Genomic DNA, 23,182 nt, shown 5'->3' with positions numbered 1-23,182 from the left:
TGCCTGCCCGTCTGCAGTGGGCGAGTGGACACAGCCAGATCCGCACTGCGCCCTGCCTGATCGTCTGCCGTGGGTGAGTGGACACAGCCAGATCCGCACTGTGCCCTGCCTGACCTCCTTCCGTGGGCGAGTGGACACAGCCTGATCCACACTGCGCCCTGCCTGCCCGTCTCCCGTGGGTGAGTGGACACAGCCAGATCCGCACTACGCCCTGCCTGACCGCCTGCTGTGGGTGCGTGGACACAGCCAGATCCGCACTGCACCCTGTCTGACCGCCTGCCGTGGGTGAGTGGACACAGCCAGATCCGTACTGCGCCCTGCCTGGCCGTGTGCCGTGGGTCAGTGGACATAGCCAGATCCACACAGCACCGTCTCTGCCCATCTCCCGTGGGTGAGTGGACACAGCCGAATCCGCACTGCGCCCAGCCTGCCCGTCTCCCGTGGGTGAGTGGACAAGCCAGATCCGCACTGCGCCTTGCCTGCCCGTCTCACGTGGGTGAGTGGACACAGCCAGATCCGCACTGTGCCCTGCCTGCCCGTCTGCCGTGGGTGAGTGGACACAGCCAGATCCTCACTGCGCCCTGCCTGCCCGTCTGCCGTGGGTCAGTGGACACAGCCAGATCCACACTGCGCCCTGCTTGCCCGTCTGCCGTGGGTGAGTGGACACAGACAGATCCGCACTGCGCACTGCCTGCTCGTCTCCCGTGGGTGAGTGGACACAGCCAGATCCGCACTGCGCCCTGCCTGACCGTCTCCCGTGGGCGAGTGGACACAGCCAGATCCGCACTGCGCCTTGAATGCCCGTCTGCCGTCAGTGAGTGGACACAGCCAGATCCGCACTGCACCCTCCCTGCTCGTCTCCCGTGGGTGAGTGGACACAGCCAGATCCGCACTGCGCCCTGCCTGCCCGTCTCCCGTGGGCGAGTGGACACAGCCAGATCCGCACTGCGCCCTGCCTGCCCGTCTCCCGTGGGTCAGTGGACACAGCCAGATCCACACTGCGCCTTGTCTGCCCGTCTCCCCTGGGTGAGTGGACACAGCCAGATACGCACTGCGCCCTCCCTGACCGCCTGCCGTGGGTGAGTGGACACAGCCAGATCCGCACTGCGCCCTGCCTGCCCGTCTCCCGTGGGCGAGTGGACACAGCCAGATCCGCACTGCACCCTGCCTGCCCGTCTCCCGTGGGCGAGTGGACACAGCCACATCCACTCTGCGCCCTGCCTGACCGTCTGCCGTAGGTGAGTGGACACACCCAGATCCACACTGCACCCTCCTGCCCCTCTGCCGTGGGTGAGTGGACACAGCCAGATCCGCATTGTGCCCTGCCTGACCGTCTGCCGTTGGTGAGTGGACACAGCCAGATCCGCATTGCGCCCTGCCTGACCTCCTGCTGTGTGTGCGTGGACACATCCAGATCCGCACTGCGCACTGCCTGACCGCCTGCCGTGGGTGAGTGGACACAGCCAGATCCGCACTGTGCCCTGCCTGACCGTATGCTGCGGGGGGGGTGGCACAGCCAGATCCGCACTGCGCCCTGCTTGACCGCCTGCCGTGGGTGAGTGGACACAACCAGATCCGCACTGCGCCCTGCCTGCCCGTCTCCCGTGGGCTAGTGGACACAGCCAGATCCGCACTGCGCCCTGCCAGCCCGTCTGCCGTGGGCAAGTGGACACAGCCAGATCCGCACTGCGCCCTGCCTGACCGTCTGCCGTGGGTGAGTGGACACAGTCAGATCCGCACTGCGCCCTGCCTGCCCGTCTGCCGTGGGCGAGTGGACACAGCCAGATCCGCACTGCGCCCTGCCTGATCGTTTGCCGTGGGTGAGTGGACACAGCCAGATCCGCACTGTGCCCTGCCTGACCTCCTTCCGTGGGCGAGTGGACACAGCCAGATCCGCACTGCGCCCTGCCTGCCCGTCTCCCGTGGGCGAGTGGACACAGCCAGATCCGCACTGCGTCCTGCCTGGCCGTCTGCCGTGGGTGAGTGGACACTGCCAGATCCGCACTGCGCCCTGCCTGACCGTCTGCCGTGGGTGAGTGGACACAGCCAGATCCGCACTGCGCCCTGCCTGACCGCCTGCTGTGGGTGCGTGGACACAGCCAGATCCGCACTGCGTCCTGCCTGACCGCCTGCCGTGTGTGAGTGGACACAGCCAGATCCGCACTGCGCCCTGCCTGCCCGTCTGCCGTGGGTGAGTGGACACAGCCAGATCCGCACTACGCCCTGCCTGACCGCCTGCTGTGGGTGCGTGGACACACCCAGATCCGCACTGCACCCTGCCTGACCGCCGGCCGTGGGTGAGTGGACACAGCCAGATCCGTACTGCGCCCTGCCTGGCCGTGTGCCGTGGGACAGTGGACATAGCCAGATCCACACAGCACCGTCTCTGCCCATCTCCCGTGGGTGAGTGGACACAGCCGGATCCGCACTGCGCCCAGGCTGCCCGTCTCCCGTGGATGAGTGGACAAGCCAGATCCGCACTGCGCCTTGCCTGCCCGTCTCACGTGGGTGAGTGGACACAGCCAGATCCGCACTGCGCCCTGCCTGCCCGTCTGCCGTGGGTGAGTGGACACAGCCAGATCCACACTGCGCCCTGCCTGCCCGTCTGCCGTGGGTAAGTGGACACACCCAGATCCACACTGCGCCCTGCTTGCCCGTCTGCCGTGGGTGAGTGGACACAGCCAGATCCTCACTGCACACTGCCTGCTCGTCTCCCGTGGGTGAGTGGACACAGCCAGATCCGCACTGCGCCCTGCCTGCCCGTCTCCCGTGGGTGAGTGGACACAGCCAGATCCGCACTGCGCCTTGCCTGCCCGTCTGCCGTCAGTGAGTGGACACAGCCAGATCCACACTGCGCCTTGCCTGCCGGTCTCCCCTGGGCGAGTGGACACAGCCAGATCCACACTGCGCCTTGCCTGCCGGTCTCCCCTGGGCGCGTGGACACAGCCCGATCCGCACTGCGCCCTCCCTGACCGTCTGCCGTGGGTGAGTGGACACAGCCAGATCGACACTGCGCCCTGCCTGCCCTTCTGCCGTGGGTGAGTGGACACAGCCAGATCCGCACTGCGCCCTGCCTGACCGCCTGCCGTGGGTGAGTGGACACAGCCAGATCCGCACTGCGCCCTGCCTGCCCGTCTCCCGTGGGCGAGTGGACACAGCCAGATCCCCACTGCGCCCTGCCTGCCCGTCTGCCGTGGGCGAGTGGACACAGCCAGATCCGCACTGCGCCCTGCCTGACCGTCTGCCGTGGGTGAGTGGACACAGCCAGATCCGCACTGCGCCCTGCCTGCCCGTCTGCCGTGGGTGAGTGGACACAGCCAGATCCGCACTGCGCCCTGCCTGACAGTCTGCCTTGTGTGAGTGGACACAGCCAGATCCGCACTGCGCCCTGCCTGCCCGTCTCCCGTGGGCGAGTGGACACAGCCAGATCCGCACTGCGCCCTGCCTGCCCGTCTCCCGTAGGCGAGTGGACACAGCCAGATCCGCACTGCGCCCTGCCTGCCTGTCTCCCGTAGGTGAGTGGACACAGCCAGATCCGCACTGCGCCCTGCCTGACCATCTGCCGTGGGTGAGTGGACACAGCCAGATCCACACTGCGCCCTGCCTGCCTGTCTCCCGTGGGTGAGTGGACACAGCCAGATCCGCACTGCGCCCTGCCTGACCGTCTCCTGTGGGTGAGTGGACACAGCCAGATCTGCACTGCGCCTTCCCTGCCCGTCTCCCGTCGGTGAGTGGACACAGCCAGATCCGCACAGCGCCCTGCCTGCCTGTCTGCCGTGGGTGAGTGGACACAGCCAGATCCGCACTGCGCCCTGCCTGCCCGTCTCCCGTGGGCGAGTGGACACAGCCAGATCCGCACTGCGCCTACCTGCCCGTCTCCCGTCGGTGAGTGGACACAGCCAGATCCGCACAGCGCCCTGCCTGCCTGTCTGCCGTGGGTGAGTGGACACAGCCAGATCCGCACTGCGCCCTGCCTGCCCGTCTCCCGTGGGCGAGTGGACACAGCCAGATCCGCACTGCGCCTACCTGCCCGTCTCCCGTGGGTGAGTGGACACAGCCAGATCCGCACTGCGCCCTGCCTGACCGTCTGCCGTGGGTGAGTGGACACAGCCAGATCCGCACTGCGCCCTGCCTGACCGCCTGCCGTGGGTGAGTGGACACAGCCAGATCCGCACTGCGCCCTGCCTGCCCGTCTCCCGTGGGCGAGTGGACAATGCCAGATCCGCACTGCGCCCTGCCTGCCCGTCTGCCGTGGGCGAGTGGACACAGCCAGATCCGCACTGCACCCTGCCTGACCGTCTGCCGTGGGTGAGTGGACACAGCCAGATCCACACTGCGCCCTGCCTGCCCGTCTGCCGTGGGTGAGTGGACACAGCCAGATCCACACTGCGTCCTGCCTGCCCGTCTGCCGTGGGTGAGTGGACACAGCCAGATCCACACTGCGCCCTGCTTGCCCGTCTGCCGTGGGTGAGTGGACACAGCCAGATCCGCACTGCGCCCTGCCTGACCGCCTGCCGTGGGTGAGTGGACACAGCCAGATCCGCACTGCGCCCTGCCTGCCCGTCTCCCGTGGGCGAGTGGACAATGCCAGATCCGCACTGCGCCCTGCCTGCCCGTCTGCCGTGGGCGAGTGGACACAGCCAGATCCGCACTGCACCCTGCCTGACCGTCTGCCGTGGGTGAGTGGACACAGCCAGATCCACACTGCGCCCTGCCTGCCCGTCTGCCGTGGGTGAGTGGACACAGCCAGATCCACACTGCGCCCTGCCTGCCCGTCTGCCATGGGTGAGTGGACACAGCCAGATCCGCACTGCGCCCTGACTGACCGTCTGCCTTGGGTGAGTGGTCACAGCCAGATCCGCACTGCGCCCTGCCTGCCCATCTGCCGTGGGTCAGTGGACATAGCCATATCCACACAGCACCCTCTCTGCCCGTCTCCCGTGGGTGAGTGGGCACAGACAGGTCCGCACTGCGATCTGCCTGCCCGTCTCCCGTGGGCGAGTGGACACAGCCAGATCCGCACTGGGCCCTGCCTGCCCGTCTGCCGTGGGTGAGTGGACACAGCCAGATCCGCACTGCGCCCTCCCTGACCGCCTGCCGTGGGTGAGTGGACACAGCCAGATCCGCACTGCGCCCTGCCTGCCCGTCTCCCGTGGGTGAGTGGACACAGCCAGATCCGCACTGTGCCCTGCCTGCCCGTCTGCCGTGGGTGAGTGGACACAGGCACATCCACACTGCGTCCTGCCTGACCGTCTGCCGTGTTTGAGTGGACACACCAAGATCCACACTGCGCCCTGCCTGCCCCTCTGCCGTGGGTGAGTGGACACAGCCAGATCCGCATTGTGCCCTGCCTGACCGTCTGCCGTGGGTGAGTGGACACAGCCAGATCCGCATTGCGCCCTGCCTGACCACATGCTGTGTGTGCGTGGACACAGCCAGATCCGCACTGCGCACTGCCTGACCGCCTGCCGTGGGTGAGTGGACACAGCCAGATCCGCACAGTGCCCTTCCTGACCGTCTGCTGTGGGTGAGTGGACACAGCCAGATCCGCACTGCGCCCTGCCTGACCGCCTGCCGTGGGTGAGTGGACACAGCCAGATCCGCACTGCGCCCTGCCTGCCGGTCTCCCGTGGGCGAGTGGACACAGCCAAATCCGCACTGCGCCCTGCCAGCCCGTCTGCCGTGGGCAAGTGGACACAGCCAGATCCGCACTGCGCCCTGCCTGACTGCTTGCTGTGGGTGCGTGGACACAGCCAGATCCGCACTGCGTCCTGCCTGACCGCCTGCCGTGGGTGAGTGGACACAGCCAGATCCGCACTGCGCCCTGCCTGCCCGTCTGCCGTGGGTGAGTGGACATAGCCAGATCCGCACTACGCCCTGCCGGACCGCCTGCTGTGGGTGCGTGGACACAGCCAGATCCGCACTGCACCCTGCCTGACCGCCTGCCGTGGGTGAGTGGACACACCCAGATCCGTACTGCGCCCTGCCTGGCCGTGTGCCGTGGGTCAGTGGACATAGCCAGATCCACACAGCACCGACTCTGCCCATCTCCCGTGGGTGAGTGGACACAGCCGGATCCGCACAGCGCCCAGCCTGCCAGTCTCCCGTGGGTGAGTGGACACAGCCAGATCCGCACTGCGCCCTGCCTGACCGTCTGCCGTGGGTGAGTGGACACAGCCAGATCCGCACTGTGCCCTGCCTGACCGCCTGCCGTGGGTGAGTAGACACAGCCAGATACGCACTGCGCCCTGATGCCCGTCTCCCTTGGGCGAGTGGACACAGCCAGATCCGCACTGCGCCCTGCCTGCCCGTCTGCCGTGGGTGAGTGGACACGGCCAGATCCGCATTGCGCCCTGCCTGACCGTCTGCCGTGGGTCAGTGTACATAGCCATATCCACACAGCACCCTCTCTGCCCGTCTCCCGTGGGTGAGTGGACACACCCAGATTCACACTGCGCCCTGCCTGCCCGTCTGCCGTGGGTGAGTGGACACAGCCAGATCCGCACTGCGCCCTGCCTGACCGTCTGCCGTGGGTGAGTGGACACAACCAGATCCGTACTGCGCCCTGCCTGACCGTCTGCCGTGGGTGAGTGGACACAGCCAGATCCGCACTGCGCCCTGCATGACCGCCTGCCGTGGTTGCGTGGACACAGCCAGATCCGCACTGCGTCCTGCCTGCCCGTCTCCCGTGAATGAGTGGACACAGCCACATCCGCACTGCACCCTGCCTGCCCGTCTCCGGTGGGTGAGTGGACAGAGCCCGATCCGCACTGCGCGCTGCCTGCCCGTCTGCCGTGGGTCAGTGTACATAGCCATATCCACACAGCACCCTCTCTGCCCGTCTCCCATGGGTGAGTGGACACAGCCAGATCCACACTTCGCCTTGCCTGCCGGTCTCCCCTGGGCGAGTGGACACAGCCAGATCCGCACTGCGCCCTGCCTGGCCGTCTGCCGTGGGTGAGTGGACACAGCCAGATCCACACTGCGCCCTGCCTGACCGCCTGCCGTGGGTGAGTGGACACAGCCAGATCCGCACTGCGCCCTGCCTTCCCGTCTCCCGTGGGCGAGTGGACACAGCCAGATCCGCACTGCGCCCTGCCTGCCCGTCTGCCGTGGGCGAGTGGACACAGCCAGATCCGCACTGCGCCCTGCCTGACCGACTGCCGTGGGTGAGTGGACACAGCCAGATCCACACTGCGCCCTGCCTGCCCATCTGCCGTGGGTGAGTGGACACAGCCTGATCCGCACTGCGCCCTGCCTGACCGTCTGCCTTGGGTGAGTGGACACAGCCAGATCCGCACTGCGCCCTGCCTGCCCGTCTCCCGTGGGCGAGTGGACACAGCCAGATCCGCACTGCGCCCTGCCTGCCCGTCTCCCGTAGGCGAGTGGACACAGCCAGATCCGCACTGCGCCCTGCCTGCCCGTCTCCCGTGGGTTAGTGGACACAGCCAGATCCGCACTGCGCCCTGCCTGACCATCTGCCGTGGGTGAGTGGACACAGCCAGATCCACACTGCGCCCTGCCTGCCCGTCTCCCGTGGGTGAGTGGACACAGCCAGATCCGCACTGCGCCCTGCCTGCCCGTCTCCTGTGGGTGAGTGGACACAGCCAGATCTGCACTGCGCCTTCCCTGCCCGTCTCCCTTCGGTGAGTGGACACAGCCAGATCCGCACTGCGCCCTGCCTGCCCGTCTGCCGTGGGTGAGTGGACACAGCCAGATCCGCACTGCGCCCTGCCTGCCCGTCTCCCGTGGGCGAGTGGACAAAGCCAGATCCGCACTGCGCCCTACCTGCCCGTCTCCTGTGGGTAAGTGGACACAGCCAGATCCGCACTGCGCCCTGCCTGACCGTCTGCCGTGGGCGAGTGGACACAGCCAGATCAGCACTGTGCCCTGCCTGCCCGTCTGCCGTGGGCGAGTGGACACAGCCAAATCCGCACTGCGCCCTGCCTGCCCGTCTGCCGTGGTTGAGTGGACACAGCCACATCCACACTGCGCCCTGCCTGACCGTCTGCCGTAGGTGAGTGGACACACCCAGATCCACACTGCGCCCTGCCTGCCCCTCTGCCGTGGGTGAGTGGACACAGCCAGATCCGCATTGGGCCCTGCCTGACCGTCTGCCGTGGGTTAGTGGACACAGCCAGATACGCATTGCGCCCTGCCTGACCACCTGCTGTGTGTGCGTGGACACAGCCAGATCCGCATTGCGCACTGCCTGACCGCCTGCCGTGGGAGAGTGGACACAGCCAGATCCGCACTGTGCCCTGCCTGACCGTCTGCTGTGGGTGAGTGGACACAGCCAGATCCGCACTGCGCCCTGCCTGACCGCCTGCCGTGGGTGAGTGGACACAGCCAGATCCGCACTGCGCCCTGCCTGCCGGTCTCCCGAGGGCGAGTGGACACAGCCAGATCCGCACTGCTCCCTGCCTGCCCGTCTGCCGTGGGTCAGTGTACATAGCCATATCCACACAGCACCCTCTCTGCCCGTCTCCCGTGGGTGAGTGGACACACCCAGTTCCACACTGCGCTTTGCCTGCCCGTCTCCCCTGGGTGAGTGGACACAGCCAGATCCGCACTGCGCCCTGCCTGCCGGTCTCCCGTGGGCGAGTGGACACAGCCAGATCCGCACTGCTCCCTGCCTTACCGTCTGCCATGGGTGAGTGGACACAGCCAGATCCGCACTGCGCCCTGCCTGACCGTCTGCCGTCAGTGAGTGGACACAGCCAGATCCGCACTGCGCCCTGCCTGCTCGTCTCCCTTGGGTGAGTGGACACAGACAGATCCGCACTGCGCCCTGCCTGCCCGTCTCCCGTGGGCGAGTGGACACAGCCAGATCCGCACTGCGCCCTGCATGCCCATCTCCCGTGGGTGAGTGGACACAGCCAGATCCGCACTGCGCGCTGCCTGCCCGTCTGCCGTGGGTCAGTGTACATAGCCATATCCACACAGCACCCTCTCTGCCCGTCTCCCGTGGGTGAGTGGACACAGCCAGATCCACACTGCGCCTTGCCTGCCGGTCTCCCCTGGGCGAGTGGACACAGCCAGATCCGCACTGCGCCCTGCCTGCCCGTCTGCCGTGGGCGAGTGGACACAGCCAGATCCGCACTGCGCCCTGCCTGCCCGTCTCCCGTGGGTGAGTGGACACAGCCAGATCCGCACTGCGCCCTGCCTGACCATCTGCCGTGGGTGAGTGGACACAGCCAGATCCACACTGCGCCCTGCCTGCCCGTCTCCCGTTGGTGAGTGGACACAGCCAGATCCGCACTGCGCCCTGCCTGCCCGTCTCCTGTGGGTGAGTGGACACAGCCAGATCCGCACTGCGCCCTGCCTGCCCGTCTGCCGTGGGTGAGTGGACACAGCCAGATCCGCACTGCGCCCTGCCTGCCCGTCTCCCGTGGGCGAGTGGACACAGCCAGATCCGCACTGCGCCCTGCCTGCCCGTCTCCCGTGGGCGAGTGGACACAGCCAGATCCGCACTGTGCCCTGCCTGCCCGTCTGCCGTGAGCGAGTGGACACAGCCAGATCCGCACTGCGCCCTACCTGCCCGTCTGCCGTGGGCGAGTGGACACAGCCAGATCCGCACTGCACCCTACCTGCCCGTCTGCCGTGGGCGAGTCGACACAGCCAAGATCCACACTGCGCCCTGCCTGCCCGTCTGCCGTGGGTGAGTGGACACAGCCAGATCCGCACTGCGTCCTGCCTGCCCGTCTGCCGTGGGTGAGTGGACACAGCCAGATCCGCACTGCGCCCTCCCTGACCGCCTGCCGTGGGTGAGTGGACACAGCCAGATCCGCACTGCGCCCTGCCTGCCCGTCTCCCGTGGGAGAGTGGACACAGCCAGATCCGCACTGCGCCCTGCCTGCCCGTCTGCCGTGGGTGAGTGGACACAGCCACATCCAATCTGCGCCCTGCCTGACCGTCTGCCGTGGGTGAGTGGACACACCCAGATCCACACTGCGCCCTCCTGCCCCTCTGCCGTGGGCGAGTGGACACAGCCAGATCTGCACTGCGCCCTGCCAGCCCGTCTGCTGTGGGCGAGTGGACACAGCCAGATCCGCACTGCGCCCTGCCTGACCGTCTGCCGTGGGTCAGTGGACACAGCCAGATCCGCACTGCGCCCTGCCTGCCCGTCTGCAGTGGGCGAGTGGACACAGCCAGATCCGCACTGCGCCCTGCCTGATCGTCTGCCGTGGGTGAGTGGACACAGCCAGATCCGCACTGTGCCCTGCCTGACCTCCTTCCGTGGGCGAGTGGACACAGCCTGATCCACACTGCGCCCTGCCTGCCCGTCTCCCGTGGGTGAGTGGACACAGCCAGATCCGCACTACGCCCTGCCTGACCGCCTGCTGTGGGTGCGTGGACACAGCCAGATCCGCACTGCACCCTGTCTGACCGCCTGCCGTGGGTGAGTGGACACAGCCAGATCCGTACTGCGCCCTGCCTGGCCGTGTGCCGTGGGTCAGTGGACATAGCCAGATCCACACAGCACCGTCTCTGCCCATCTCCCGTGGGTGAGTGGACACAGCCGAATCCGCACTGCGCCCAGCCTGCCCGTCTCCCGTGGGTGAGTGGACAAGCCAGATCCGCACTGCGCCTTGCCTGCCCGTCTCACGTGGGTGAGTGGACACAGCCAGATCCGCACTGTGCCCTGCCTGCCCGTCTGCCGTGGGTGAGTGGACACAGCCAGATCCTCACTGCGCCCTGCCTGCCCGTCTGCCGTGGGTCAGTGGACACAGCCAGATCCACACTGCGCCCTGCTTGCCCGTCTGCCGTGGGTGAGTGGACACAGACAGATCCGCACTGCGCACTGCCTGCTCGTCTCCCGTGGGTGAGTGGACACAGCCAGATCCGCACTGCGCCCTGCCTGACCGTCTCCCGTGGGCGAGTGGACACAGCCAGATCCGCACTGCGCCTTGAATGCCCGTCTGCCGTCAGTGAGTGGACACAGCCAGATCCGCACTGCACCCTCCCTGCTCGTCTCCCGTGGGTGAGTGGACACAGCCAGATCCGCACTGCGCCCTGCCTGCCCGTCTCCCGTGGGCGAGTGGACACAGCCAGATCCGCACTGCGCCCTGCCTGCCCGTCTCCCGTGGGTCAGTGGACACAGCCAGATCCACACTGCGCCTTGTCTGCCCGTCTCCCCTGGGTGAGTGGACACAGCCAGATACGCACTGCGCCCTCCCTGACCGCCTGCCGTGGGTGAGTGGACACAGCCAGATCCGCACTGCGCCCTGCCTGCCCGTCTCCCGTGGGCGAGTGGACACAGCCAGATCCGCACTGCACCCTGCCTGCCCGTCTCCCGTGGGCGAGTGGACACAGCCACATCCACTCTGCGCCCTGCCTGACCGTCTGCCGTAGGTGAGTGGACACACCCAGATCCACACTGCACCCTCCTGCCCCTCTGCCGTGGGTGAGTGGACACAGCCAGATCCGCATTGTGCCCTGCCTGACCGTCTGCCGTTGGTGAGTGGACACAGCCAGATCCGCATTGCGCCCTGCCTGACCTCCTGCTGTGTGTGCGTGGACACATCCAGATCCGCACTGCGCACTGCCTGACCGCCTGCCGTGGGTGAGTGGACACAGCCAGATCCGCACTGTGCCCTGCCTGACCGTATGCTGCGGGGGGGGTGGCACAGCCAGATCCGCACTGCGCCCTGCTTGACCGCCTGCCGTGGGTGAGTGGACACAACCAGATCCGCACTGCGCCCTGCCTGCCCGTCTCCCGTGGGCTAGTGGACACAGCCAGATCCGCACTGCGCCCTGCCAGCCCGTCTGCCGTGGGCAAGTGGACACAGCCAGATCCGCACTGCGCCCTGCCTGACCGTCTGCCGTGGGTGAGTGGACACAGTCAGATCCGCACTGCGCCCTGCCTGCCCGTCTGCCGTGGGCGAGTGGACACAGCCAGATCCGCACTGCGCCCTGCCTGATCGTTTGCCGTGGGTGAGTGGACACAGCCAGATCCGCACTGTGCCCTGCCTGACCTCCTTCCGTGGGCGAGTGGACACAGCCAGATCCGCACTGCGCCCTGCCTGCCCGTCTCCCGTGGGCGAGTGGACACAGCCAGATCCGCACTGCGTCCTGCCTGGCCGTCTGCCGTGGGTGAGTGGACACTGCCAGATCCGCACTGCGCCCTGCCTGACCGTCTGCCGTGGGTGAGTGGACACAGCCAGATCCGCACTGCGCCCTGCCTGACCGCCTGCTGTGGGTGCGTGGACACAGCCAGATCCGCACTGCGTCCTGCCTGACCGCCTGCCGTGTGTGAGTGGACACAGCCAGATCCGCACTGCGCCCTGCCTGCCCGTCTGCCGTGGGTGAGTGGACACAGCCAGATCCGCACTACGCCCTGCCTGACCGCCTGCTGTGGGTGCGTGGACACACCCAGATCCGCACTGCACCCTGCCTGACCGCCGGCCGTGGGTGAGTGGACACAGCCAGATCCGTACTGCGCCCTGCCTGGCCGTGTGCCGTGGGACAGTGGACATAGCCAGATCCACACAGCACCGTCTCTGCCCATCTCCCGTGGGTGAGTGGACACAGCCGGATCCGCACTGCGCCCAGGCTGCCCGTCTCCCGTGGATGAGTGGACAAGCCAGATCCGCACTGCGCCTTGCCTGCCCGTCTCACGTGGGTGAGTGGACACAGCCAGATCCGCACTGCGCCCTGCCTGCCCGTCTGCCGTGGGTGAGTGGACACAGCCAGATCCACACTGCGCCCTGCCTGCCCGTCTGCCGTGGGTAAGTGGACACACCCAGATCCACACTGCGCCCTGCTTGCCCGTCTGCCGTGGGTGAGTGGACACAGCCAGATCCTCACTGCACACTGCCTGCTCGTCTCCCGTGGGTGAGTGGACACAGCCAGATCCGCACTGCGCCCTGCCTGCCCGTCTCCCGTGGGTGAGTGGACACAGCCAGATCCGCACTGCGCCTTGCCTGCCCGTCTGCCGTCAGTGAGTGGACACAGCCAGATCCGCACTGCACCCTCCCTGCTCGTCTCCCGTGGGTGAGTGGACACAGACAGATCCGCACTGCGCCCTGCCTGCCCGTCTCCCGTGGGCGAGTGGACACAGCCAGATCCGCACTGCGCCCTGCCTGCCCGTCTCCCGTGGGTCAGTGGACACAGCCAGATCCACACTGCGCCTTGTCTGCCCGTCTCCCCTGGGTGACTGGACACAGCAAGATACGCACTGCGCCCTGCCTGCCCGTCTCCCGTGGGTGAGTGGACACAGCCAGATCCGCACTGCGCCCTGCCTGCCCGTCTGCCGTGGGTGAGTGGACACAGCCACATCCACTCTGCGCACTGCCTGACCGTCTGCCGTGGGTGAGTGGACACACCCAGATCCACACTGCGCCCTCCTGCCCCTCTGCCGTGGGTGAGTGGACACAGCCAAATCCGCATTGTGCCCTGCCTGACCGTCTGCCGTGGGTGAGTGAACACAGCCAGATCCGCATTGCGCCCTGCCTGACCACCTGCTGTGTGTGCGTGGACACAGCCAGATCCGCACTGCGCACTGCCTGACCGCCTGCCGTGGGTGAGTGGACACAGCCAGATCCGCACTGTGCCCTGCCTGACCGTATGCTGCGGGGGGGGGGCACAGCCAGATCCGCACTGCGCCCTGCCTGACCGCCTGCCGTGTGTGAGTGGACACAACCAGATCCGCACTGCGCCCTGCCTGCCCGTCTCCCGTGGGCGAGTGGACACAGCCAGATCCGCACTGCGCCCTTCCAGCCCGTCTGCCGTGGGCAAGTGGACACAGCCAGATCCGCACTGCGCCCTGCCTGACCGTCTGCCGTGGGTGAGTGGACACAGCCAGATCCGCACTGCGCCCTGCCTGCCCGTCTGCCGTGGGCGAGTGGACACAGCCAGATCCGCACTGCGCCCTGCCTGATCGTCTGCCGTGGGTGAGTGGACACAGCCAGATCCGCACTGTGCCCTGCCTGACTTCCTTCCGTGGGCGAGTGGACACAGCCAGATCCGCACTGCGCCCTGCCTGCCCGTCTCCCGTGGGCGAGTGGACACAGCCAGATCCGCACTGCGTCCTGCCTGGCCGTCTGCCGTGGGTGAGTGGACACAGCGAGATCCGCAATGCGCCCTGCCTGACCGTCTGCCGTGGGTGAGTGGACACAGCCAGATCCGCACTGCGCCCTGCCTGCCCGTCTCCCGTGGGCGAGTGGACACAGCCAGATCCGCACTGCGCCCTGCCTGCCCGTCTCCCGTGGGTCAGTGGACACAGCCAGATCCACACTGCGCCTTGTCTGCCCGTCTCCCCTGGGTGAGTGGACACAGCCAGATACGCACTGCGCGCTCCCTGACCGCCTGCCGTGGGTGAGTGGACACAGCCAGATCCGCACTGCGCCCTGCCTGCCCGTCTCCCGTGGGCGAGTGGACACAGCCAGATCCGCACTGCACCCTGCCTGCCCGTCTCCCGTGGGCGAGTGGACACAGCCACATCCACTCTGCGCCCTGCCTGACCGTCTGCCGTAGGTGAGTGGACACACCCAGATCCACACTGCACCCTCCTGCCCCTCTGCCGTGGGTGAGTGGACACAGCCAGATCCGCATTGTGCCCTGCCTGACCGTCTGCCGTTGGTGAGTGTACACAGCCAGATCCGCATTGCGCCCTGCCTGACCTCCTGCTGTGTGTGCGTGGACACATCCAGATCCGCACTGCGCACTGCCTGACCGCCTGCCGTGGGTGAGTGGACACAGCCAGATCCGCACTGTGCCCTGCCTGACCGTATGCTGCGGGGGGGGTGGCACAGCCAGATCCGCACTGCGCCCTGCTTGACCGCCTGCCGTGGGTGAGTGGACACAACCAGATCCGCACTGCGCCCTGCCTGCCCGTCTCCCGTGGGCTAGTGGACACAGCCAGATCCGCACTGCGCCCTGCCAGCCCGTCTGCCGTGGGCAAGTGGACACAGCCAGATCCGCACTGCGCCCTGCCTGACCGTCTGCCGTGGGTGAGTGGACACAGTCAGATCCGCACTGCGCCCTGCCTGCCCGTCTGCCGTGGGCGAGTGGACACAGCCAGATCCGCACTGCGCCCTGCCTGATCGTTTGCCGTGGGTGAGTGGACACAGCCAGATCCGCACTGCGCCCTGCCTGCCCGTCTGCCGTGGGTGAGTGGACACAGCCAGATCCGCACTGCGCCCTGCCTGACCGTCTGCCGTGGGTGAGTGGACACAGCCAGATCCGCACTGCGCCCTGCCTGACCGCCTGCTGTGGGTGCGTGGACACAGCCAGATCCGCACTGCGTCCTGCCTGACCGCCAGCCGTGGGTGAGTGGACACAGCCAGATCCGCACTGCGCCCTGCCTGCCCGTCTGCCGTGGGTGAGTGGACACAGCCAGATCCGCACTACGCTCTGCCTGACCACCTGCTGTGGGTGCGTGGACACAGCCAGATCCGCACTGCACCCTGCCTGACCGCCTGCCGTGGGTGAGTGGACACAGCCAGATCCGTACTGCGCCCTGCCTGGCCGTGTGCCGTGGGTCAGTGGACATAGCCAGATCAACACAGCACCGTCTCTGCCCATCTCCCGTGGGTGAGTGGACACAGCCGGATCCGCACTGCGCCCAGCCTGCCCGTCTCCCGTGGGTGAGTGGACAAGCCAGATCCGCACTGCGCCTTGCCTGCCCGTCTGCCGTCAGTGAGTGGACACAGCCAGATCCGCACTGCGCCTTGCCTGCCCGTCTCACGTGGGTGAGTGGACACAGCCAGATCCGCACTGCGCCCTGCCTGCCTGTCTGCCGTGGGTGAGTGGACACAGCCAGATCCACACTGCGTCCTGCCTGCCCGTCTGCCGTGGGTCAGTGGACACAGCCAGATCCACACTGCGCCCTGCTTGCCCGTCTGCCGTGGGTGAGTGGACACAGCCAGATCCGCACTGCGCCCTGCCTGCCCGTCTCCCGTGGGTGAGTGGACACAGCCAGATCCGCACTGCGCCCTGTCTGACCGCCTGTTGTGGGTGCGTGGACACAGCCAGATCCGCACTGCTCCCTGCCTGACCGCCTGCCGTGGGTGAGTGGACACAGCCAGATCCGCACTGCGCCCTGCCTGACCTCCTGCCGTGGGTGAGTGGACACCGCCAGATCCGTACTGCGCCCTGTCTGACCGCCTGTTGTGGGTGCGTGGACACAGCCAGATCCACACTGCGCCCTGCCTGCCCGTCTGCCGTGGGTGAGTGGACACAGCCAGATCCGCACTGCGCCCTGCCTGACCGACTGAGGTGGGTGAGTGGACACAGCCAGATCCGCACTGCGCCCTGCCTGCCCGTCTCCCGTGGGCGAGTGGACACAGCCAGATCCGCACTGCGCCCTACCTGCCCGTCTGCCGTGGGTGAGTGGACACAGCCAGATCCTCACTGCGCCCTGCCTGACCGTATGCCGTGGGTGAGTGGACACAGCCAGATCCACACTGCGCCCTGCCTGCCCGTCTGCCGTGGTTGAGTGGACACAGCCAGATCCGCACTGCGCCCTGCCTGACCTCCTGCCGTGGGTGAGTGGACACCGCCAGATCCGTACTGCGCCCTGCCTGCCCGTCTGCCGTGGGTCAGTGGACATAGGCAGATCCACACTGCACCGTCTCTGCCCATCTCCCGTGGGTGAAGGACACAGCCGGATCCGCACTGCGCCTTGCCTGCCCGTCTCACGTTGGTGAGTGGACACAGCCAGATCCGCACTGCACCCTGCCTGCCCGTCTCCCGTGGGTGAATGGACAGAGCCACATCCGCACTGCGCCCTGGCTGACCGCCTGCTGTGGGTGCGTGGACACAGCCAGATCCGCACTGCGTCCTGCCTGACCGCCTGCCGTGGGTGAGTGGACACAGCCAGATCCGCACTGTGCCCTGCCTGCCCGTCTCCCGTGGGCGAGTGGACACAGCCAGATCCGCACTGCGCCCTGCCTGCCCGTCTGCCGTGGGTGAGTGGACACAGCCAGATCCGCACTGCGCCCTGCCTGACCGTCTGCCGTGGGTGAGTGGACACAGCCAGATCCGCAATGCGCCCTGCCTGACCGCCTGCTGTGGGTGCGTGGACAAAGCCAGATCCGCACGGCGTCCTGCCTGGCCGCCAGCCGTGGGTGAGTGGACACAGCCAGATCCGCACTGCGCCCTGCCTGCCCGTCTGCCGTGGGTGAGTGGACACAGCCAGATCCGCACTACGCTCTGCCTGACCACCTGCTGTGGGTGCGTGGACACAGCCAGATCCGCACTGCACCCTGCCTGACCGCCTGCCGTGGGTGAGTGGACACAGCCAGATCCGTACTGCGCCCTGCCTGGCCGTGTGCCGTGGGTCAGTGGACATAGCCAGATCAACACAGCACCGTCTCTGCCCATCTCCCGTGGGTGAGTGGACACAGCCGGATCCGCACTGCGCCCAGCCTGCCCGTCTCCCGTGGGTGAGTGGACAAGCCAGATCCGCACTGCGCCTTGCCTGCCCGTCTCACGTGGGTGAGTGGACACAGCCAGATCCGCACTGCGCCCTGCCTGCCCGTCTGCCGTGGGTGAGTGGACACAGCCAGATCCACACTGCGTCCTGCCTGCCCGTCTGCCGTGGGTCAGTGGACACAGCCAGATCCACACTGCGCCCTGCTTGCCCATCTGCCGTGGGTGAGTGGACACAGCCAGATCCGCACTGCGCCCTGCCTGCCCGTCTCCCGTGGGCGAGTGGACACAGCCAGATCCGCACTGCGCCCTGCCTGCCCGTCTGCCGTGAGCGAGTGTACACAGCCAGATCCGCACTGCGCCCTGCCTGCCCGTCTGCCGTGGGTGAGTGGACACAGCCAGATCCGCACTGCGCCCTCCCTGACCGCCTGCCGTTGGTGAGTGGACACAGCCAGATCCGCACTGCGCCCTGCCTGCCCGTCTCCCGTGGGCGAGTGGACACAGCCAGATCCGCACTGCGCCCTGCCTGCCCGTCTGCCGTGGGTGAGTGGACACAGCCACATCCACACTGCGCCCTGCCTGACCGTCTGCCGTGGGTGAGTGGAAACACCCAGATCCACACTGCGCCCTACCTGACCGCCTGCTGTGGGTGCGTGGACACAGCCAGATCCGCACTGCGTCCTGCCTGACCGCCTGCCGTGGGTGAGTGGACACAGCCAGATCCGCACTGCGCCCTGCCTGCCCGTCTGCCGTGGGTGAGTGGACACAGCCATATCCGCACTACGCTCTGCCTGACCACCTGATGTGGGTGCGTGGACACAGCCAGATCCGCACTGCGCCCTGCCTGACCGCCTGCCGTGGGTGAGTGGACACAGCAAGATCCGCACTGCGCCCTGCCTGACCGCCTTCCGTGGGCGAGTGGACACAGCCAGATCCGCACTGCGCCCTGCCTGCCCGTCTCCCGTGGGCGAGTGGACACAGCCAGATCCGCACTGCGCCCTGCCTGCCCGTCTGCCGTGGGTGAGTGGACACAGCCAGATCCGCACTGCGCCCTGCCTGACCGTCTGCCGTGGGTGAGAGGACACAGCCAGATCCGCACTGCGCCCTGCCTGACCGCCTGCTGTGGGTGCGTGGACACAGCCAGATCCGCACTGCGTCCTGCCTGACCGCCAGCCGTGGGTGAGTGGACACAGCCAGATCCGCACTGCGCCCTGCCTGCCCATCTGCCGTGGGTGAGTGGACACAGCCAGATCCGCACTACGCTCTGCCTGACCACCTGCTGTGGGTGCGTGGACACAGCCAGATCCGCACTGCACCCTGCCTGACCGCCTGCCGTGGGTGAGTGGACACAGCCAGATCCGTACTGCGCCCTGCCTGGCCGTGTGCCGTGGGTCAGTGGACATAGCCAGATCAACACAGCACCGTCTCTGCCCATCTCCCGTTGGTGAGTGGACACAGCCGGATCCGCACTGCGCCCAGCCTGCCCGTCTCCCGTGGGTGAGTGGACAAGCCAGATCCGCACTGCGCCTTGCCTGCCCGTCTCACGTGGGTGAGTGGACACAGCCAGATCCGCACTGCGCCCTGCCTGCCCGTCTGCCGTGGGTGAGTGGACACAGCCAGATCCACACTGCGTCCTGCCTGCCCGTCTGCCGTGGGTCAGTGGACACAGCCAGATCCACACTGCGCCCTGCTTGCCCGTCTGCCGTGGGTGAGTGGACACAGCCAGATCCGCACTGCGCCCTGCCTGCTCGTCTCCCGTGGGTGAGTGGACACAGCCAGATCCGCACTGCGCCCTGCCTGCCCGTCTCCCGTGGGTGAGTGGACACAGCCAGATCCGCACTGCGCCTTGCCTGCCCGTCTGCCGTCAGTGAGTGGACACAGCCAGATCCGCACTGCGCCCTGCCTGCTCGTCTCCCGTGGGTGAGTGGACACAGACAGATCCGCACTGCGCCCTGCCTGCCAGTCTTCTGTGGGCGAGTGGACACAGCCAGATCCGCACTGCGCCCTGCCTGCCCGTCTCCCGTGGGTGAGTGGACACAGCGAGATCCACACTGCGCCTTGTCTGCCCGTCTCCCCTGGGTGAGTGGACACAGCCAGATCCGCACTGCGCCCTGCCTGCCCGTCTCCCGTGGGTGAGTGGACACAGCCAGATCCGCACTGCGCCCTGTCTGACCGCCTGTTGTGGGTGCGTGGACACAGCCAGATCTGCACTGCTCCCTGCCTGACCGCCTGCCGTGGGTGAGTGTACACAGCCAGATCCGCACTGCGCCCTGCCTGACCGCCTTCCGTGGGTGAGTGGACACAGCCAGATCCGCACTGCGCCCTCCCTGCCCGTCTGCCGTGGGCGAGTGGACACAGCCAGATCCGCACTGCGCCCTGCCTGACCATCTGCCGTGGGTGAGTGGACACAGCCAGATCCACACTGCGCCCTGCATGCCCGTCTGCCGTGGGCGAGTGGACACAGCCAGATCCGCACTGCGCCCTGCCTGACCGTCTGCCGTGGGTGAGTGGACACAGGCAGATCCGCACTGCGCCCTGCCTGACCGCCTCCCGTCTGTGAGTGGACACAGCCAGATCCACACTGCGCCCTGCCTGACCGCCTGTCGTCTGTGAGTAGACACAGCCAGATCCGCACTGCGCCCTGCCTGCCCGTCTCCCGTGAATGAGTGGACACAGCCACATCCGCACTGGGCCCTGCCTGCCCGTCTCCGGTGGGTGAATGGACAGAGCCCGATCCGCACTGCGCCTTGCCTCCCCGTCTGCCGTCAGTGAGTGGACACAGCCAGATCCGCACTGCGCCCTGCCTGCCCGTCTCCCGTGGGTGAGTGGACACAGACAGATCCGCACTGCACCCTGCCTGCCCGTCTCCCATGGGCGAGTGAACACAGCCAGATCTGCACTGCGCCCTGCCTGCCCGTCTGCCGTGGGCGAGTGGACACAGCCAGATCCGCACTGCGCCCTGCCTGACCGTCTGCCATGGGTGAGTGGACACAGCCAGATCCACACTATGCCCTGCCTGCCCATCTGCCGTGGGCGAGTGGACAAAGCCAGATCCGCACTGCGCCCTGCCTGACCGTCTGCCGTGGGTGAGTGGACACAGCCAGATCTGCACTGTGCCCTGCCTGACCGCCTGCCGTGGGTGAGTAGACACAGTCAGATACGCACGGCGCCTTGCCTGCCCGTCTCCCTTGGGCGAGTGGACACAGCCAGATCCGCACTGCGCCCTGCCTGCCCGTCTGCCGTGGGTGAGTGGACACAGCCAGATCCGCATTGCGCCCTGCCTGACCGTCTCCCATGGGTCAGTGTACATAGCCATATCCACACAGCACCCTCTCTGCCCGTCTCCCGTGGGTGAGTGGACACACCCAGATCCACAATGCGCACTGCCTGCCCGTCTGCCGTGGGTGAGTGGACACAGCCAGATCCGCACTGCGCCCTGCCAGACCGTCTGCCGTGGGTGAGTGGACACAGCCAGATCCGCACTGCGCCCTGCCTGACCGTCTGCCATGTGTGAGTGGACACAGCCAGATCCGCACTGCGCCCTGCCTGACCGCCTGCTGTGGTTGCGTGGACACAGCCAGTTCCGCACTGCGTCCTGCCTGACCGCCTGCAGTGGGTGAGTAGACACAGCCAGATCCGCACTGTGCCCTGCCTGCCCGTCTGCCGTGGGTGAGTGGACACAGCCAGATCCGCACTACGCCCTGCCTGACCGCCTGCTGTGTGTGCGTGGACACAGCCAGATCCGCACTGCACCCTGCCTGACCGCCTGCCGTGGGTGAGTGGACACAGCCAGATCCGTACTGCGCCATGCCTGGCCGTGTGCCGTGGGTCAGTGGACATAGCCAGATCCACACAGCACCGTCTCTGCCCATCTCCCGTGGGTGAGTGGACACAGCCGGATCCGCACTGCGCCCAGCCTGCCCGTCTCCCCTGGGTGAGTGGACAAGCCAGATCCGCACTGCGCCTTGCCTGCCCGTCTCACGTGGGTGAGTGGACACAGCCAGATCCGCACTGCGCCCTGCCTGCCCGTCTGCCGTGGGTGAGTGGACACAGCCAGATTCACACTGCGCCCTGCCTGCCCGTCTGCCGTGGGTCAGTGGACACAGCCAGATCCACACTGCGCCCTGCTTGCCCGTCTGCCGTGGATGAGTGGACACAGCCAGATGCGCACTGCGCCCTGCCTGCTTGTCTCCCGTCGGTGAGTGGACTCAGCCAGATCCGCACTGCGCCCTGCCTGCCCGTCTCCGTGGGTGAGTGGACACAGCCAGATCCTCACTGCGCCCTGCCTGCCCGTCTGCCGTGGGCGAGTGGACACAGCCAGATCCGCACTGTGCCCTGCCTGACCGTCTGCCGTGGGTGAGTGGACACAGCCAGATCCACACTTCGCCCTGCCTGCCGATCTGCCGTGGGCGAGTGGACACAGCCTGATCCGCAATGCGCCCTGCCTGTCCGTCTGCCGTGGGTGAGTGGACACAGCCAGATCCGCAGTGCGCCCTGCCTGCCCGTCTCCCGTGGGTGAGTGGACACAGCCAGATCCGCACTGCGCCCTGCCTGCCTGACTCCCGTGGGTGAGTGGACACAGCCAGATCCGTACTGCGCCCTGCCTGCCCGTCTCCCGTGGGTGAGTGGAACAGCCAGATCCGAACCCCACCATGCCTGACCGCCTGCCGTGGGTGAGAGGACACAGCCAGTTCCGCACTGCGCCCTGCCTGCCCGTCTCCCGAGGGTGAGTGGACACAGCCAGATCCACACAGCACCCTGTCTGACCGTCTGCCGTGGGTCAGTGGACACAGCCAGATCCGCACTGCGCCCTGCCTGCCCGTCTCCCGTGGGTGAGTGGACATAGCCAGATCCGCACTGCGCCCTGCCTGCCCTTCTCCCGTGGGTGAGTGGACACAGCCACATCCGCACTGCGCCTTGCCTGCCCGTTTGCCGTCAGTGAGTGGACACAGCCAGATCCGCACTGCGCCCTGCCTGTCCGTCTCCCATGGGTGAGTGGACACAGCCAGATCCGCACTGCGCCCTGCCTGCCCGTCTCCCGTGGGCGAGTGGACACAGCCAGATCCGCACTGCGCCCTGCCTGCCCGTCTGCCGTGAGCGAGTGTACACAGCCAGATCCGCACTGCGCCCTGCCTGCCCGTATGCCGTGGGTGAGTGGACACAGCCAGGTCCGCACTGCGCCCTCCCTGACCGCCTGCCGTGGGTGAGTGGACACAGCCAGATCCGCACTGCGCCCTGCCTGCCCGTCTCCCGTGGGCGAGTGGACACAGCCAGATCCGCACTGCGCCCTGCCTGCCCGTCTGCCGTGGGTGAGTGGACACAGCCACATCCACACTGCGCCCTGCCTGACCGTCTGCCGTGGGTGAGTGGACACACCCAGATCCACACTGCGCCCTACCTGACCGCCTGCTGTGGGTGCGTGGACACAGCCAGATCCGCACTGCGTCCTGCCTGACCGCCTGCCGTGTGTGAGTGGACACAGCCAGATCCGCACTGCGCCCTGCCTGCCCGTCTGCCGTGGGTGAGTGGACACAGCCATATCCGCACTACGCTCTGCCTGACCGCCTGCCGTGGGTGAGTGGACACAGCCAGATCCGTACTGCGCCCTGCCTGGCCGTGTGCCGTGGGTCAGTGGACATAGCCAGATCAACACAGCACCGTCTCTGCCCATCTCCCGTGGGTGAGTGGACACAGCCGGATCCGCACTGCGCCCAGCCTGCCCGTCTCCCGTGGGTGAGTGGAAAAGCCAGATCCGCACTGCGCCTTGCCTGCCCGTCTCACGTGGATGAGTGGACACAGCCAGATC

Source organism: Microcebus murinus, unplaced genomic scaffold (genome assembly GCF_040939455.1).
Source record: "Microcebus murinus isolate Inina unplaced genomic scaffold, M.murinus_Inina_mat1.0 scaf007_hap2_Mmur4.0, whole genome shotgun sequence".
Classification (NCBI taxonomy): Eukaryota; Metazoa; Chordata; class Mammalia; order Primates; family Cheirogaleidae; genus Microcebus; species Microcebus murinus.
This window is presented reverse-complemented; position numbering follows the sequence as displayed.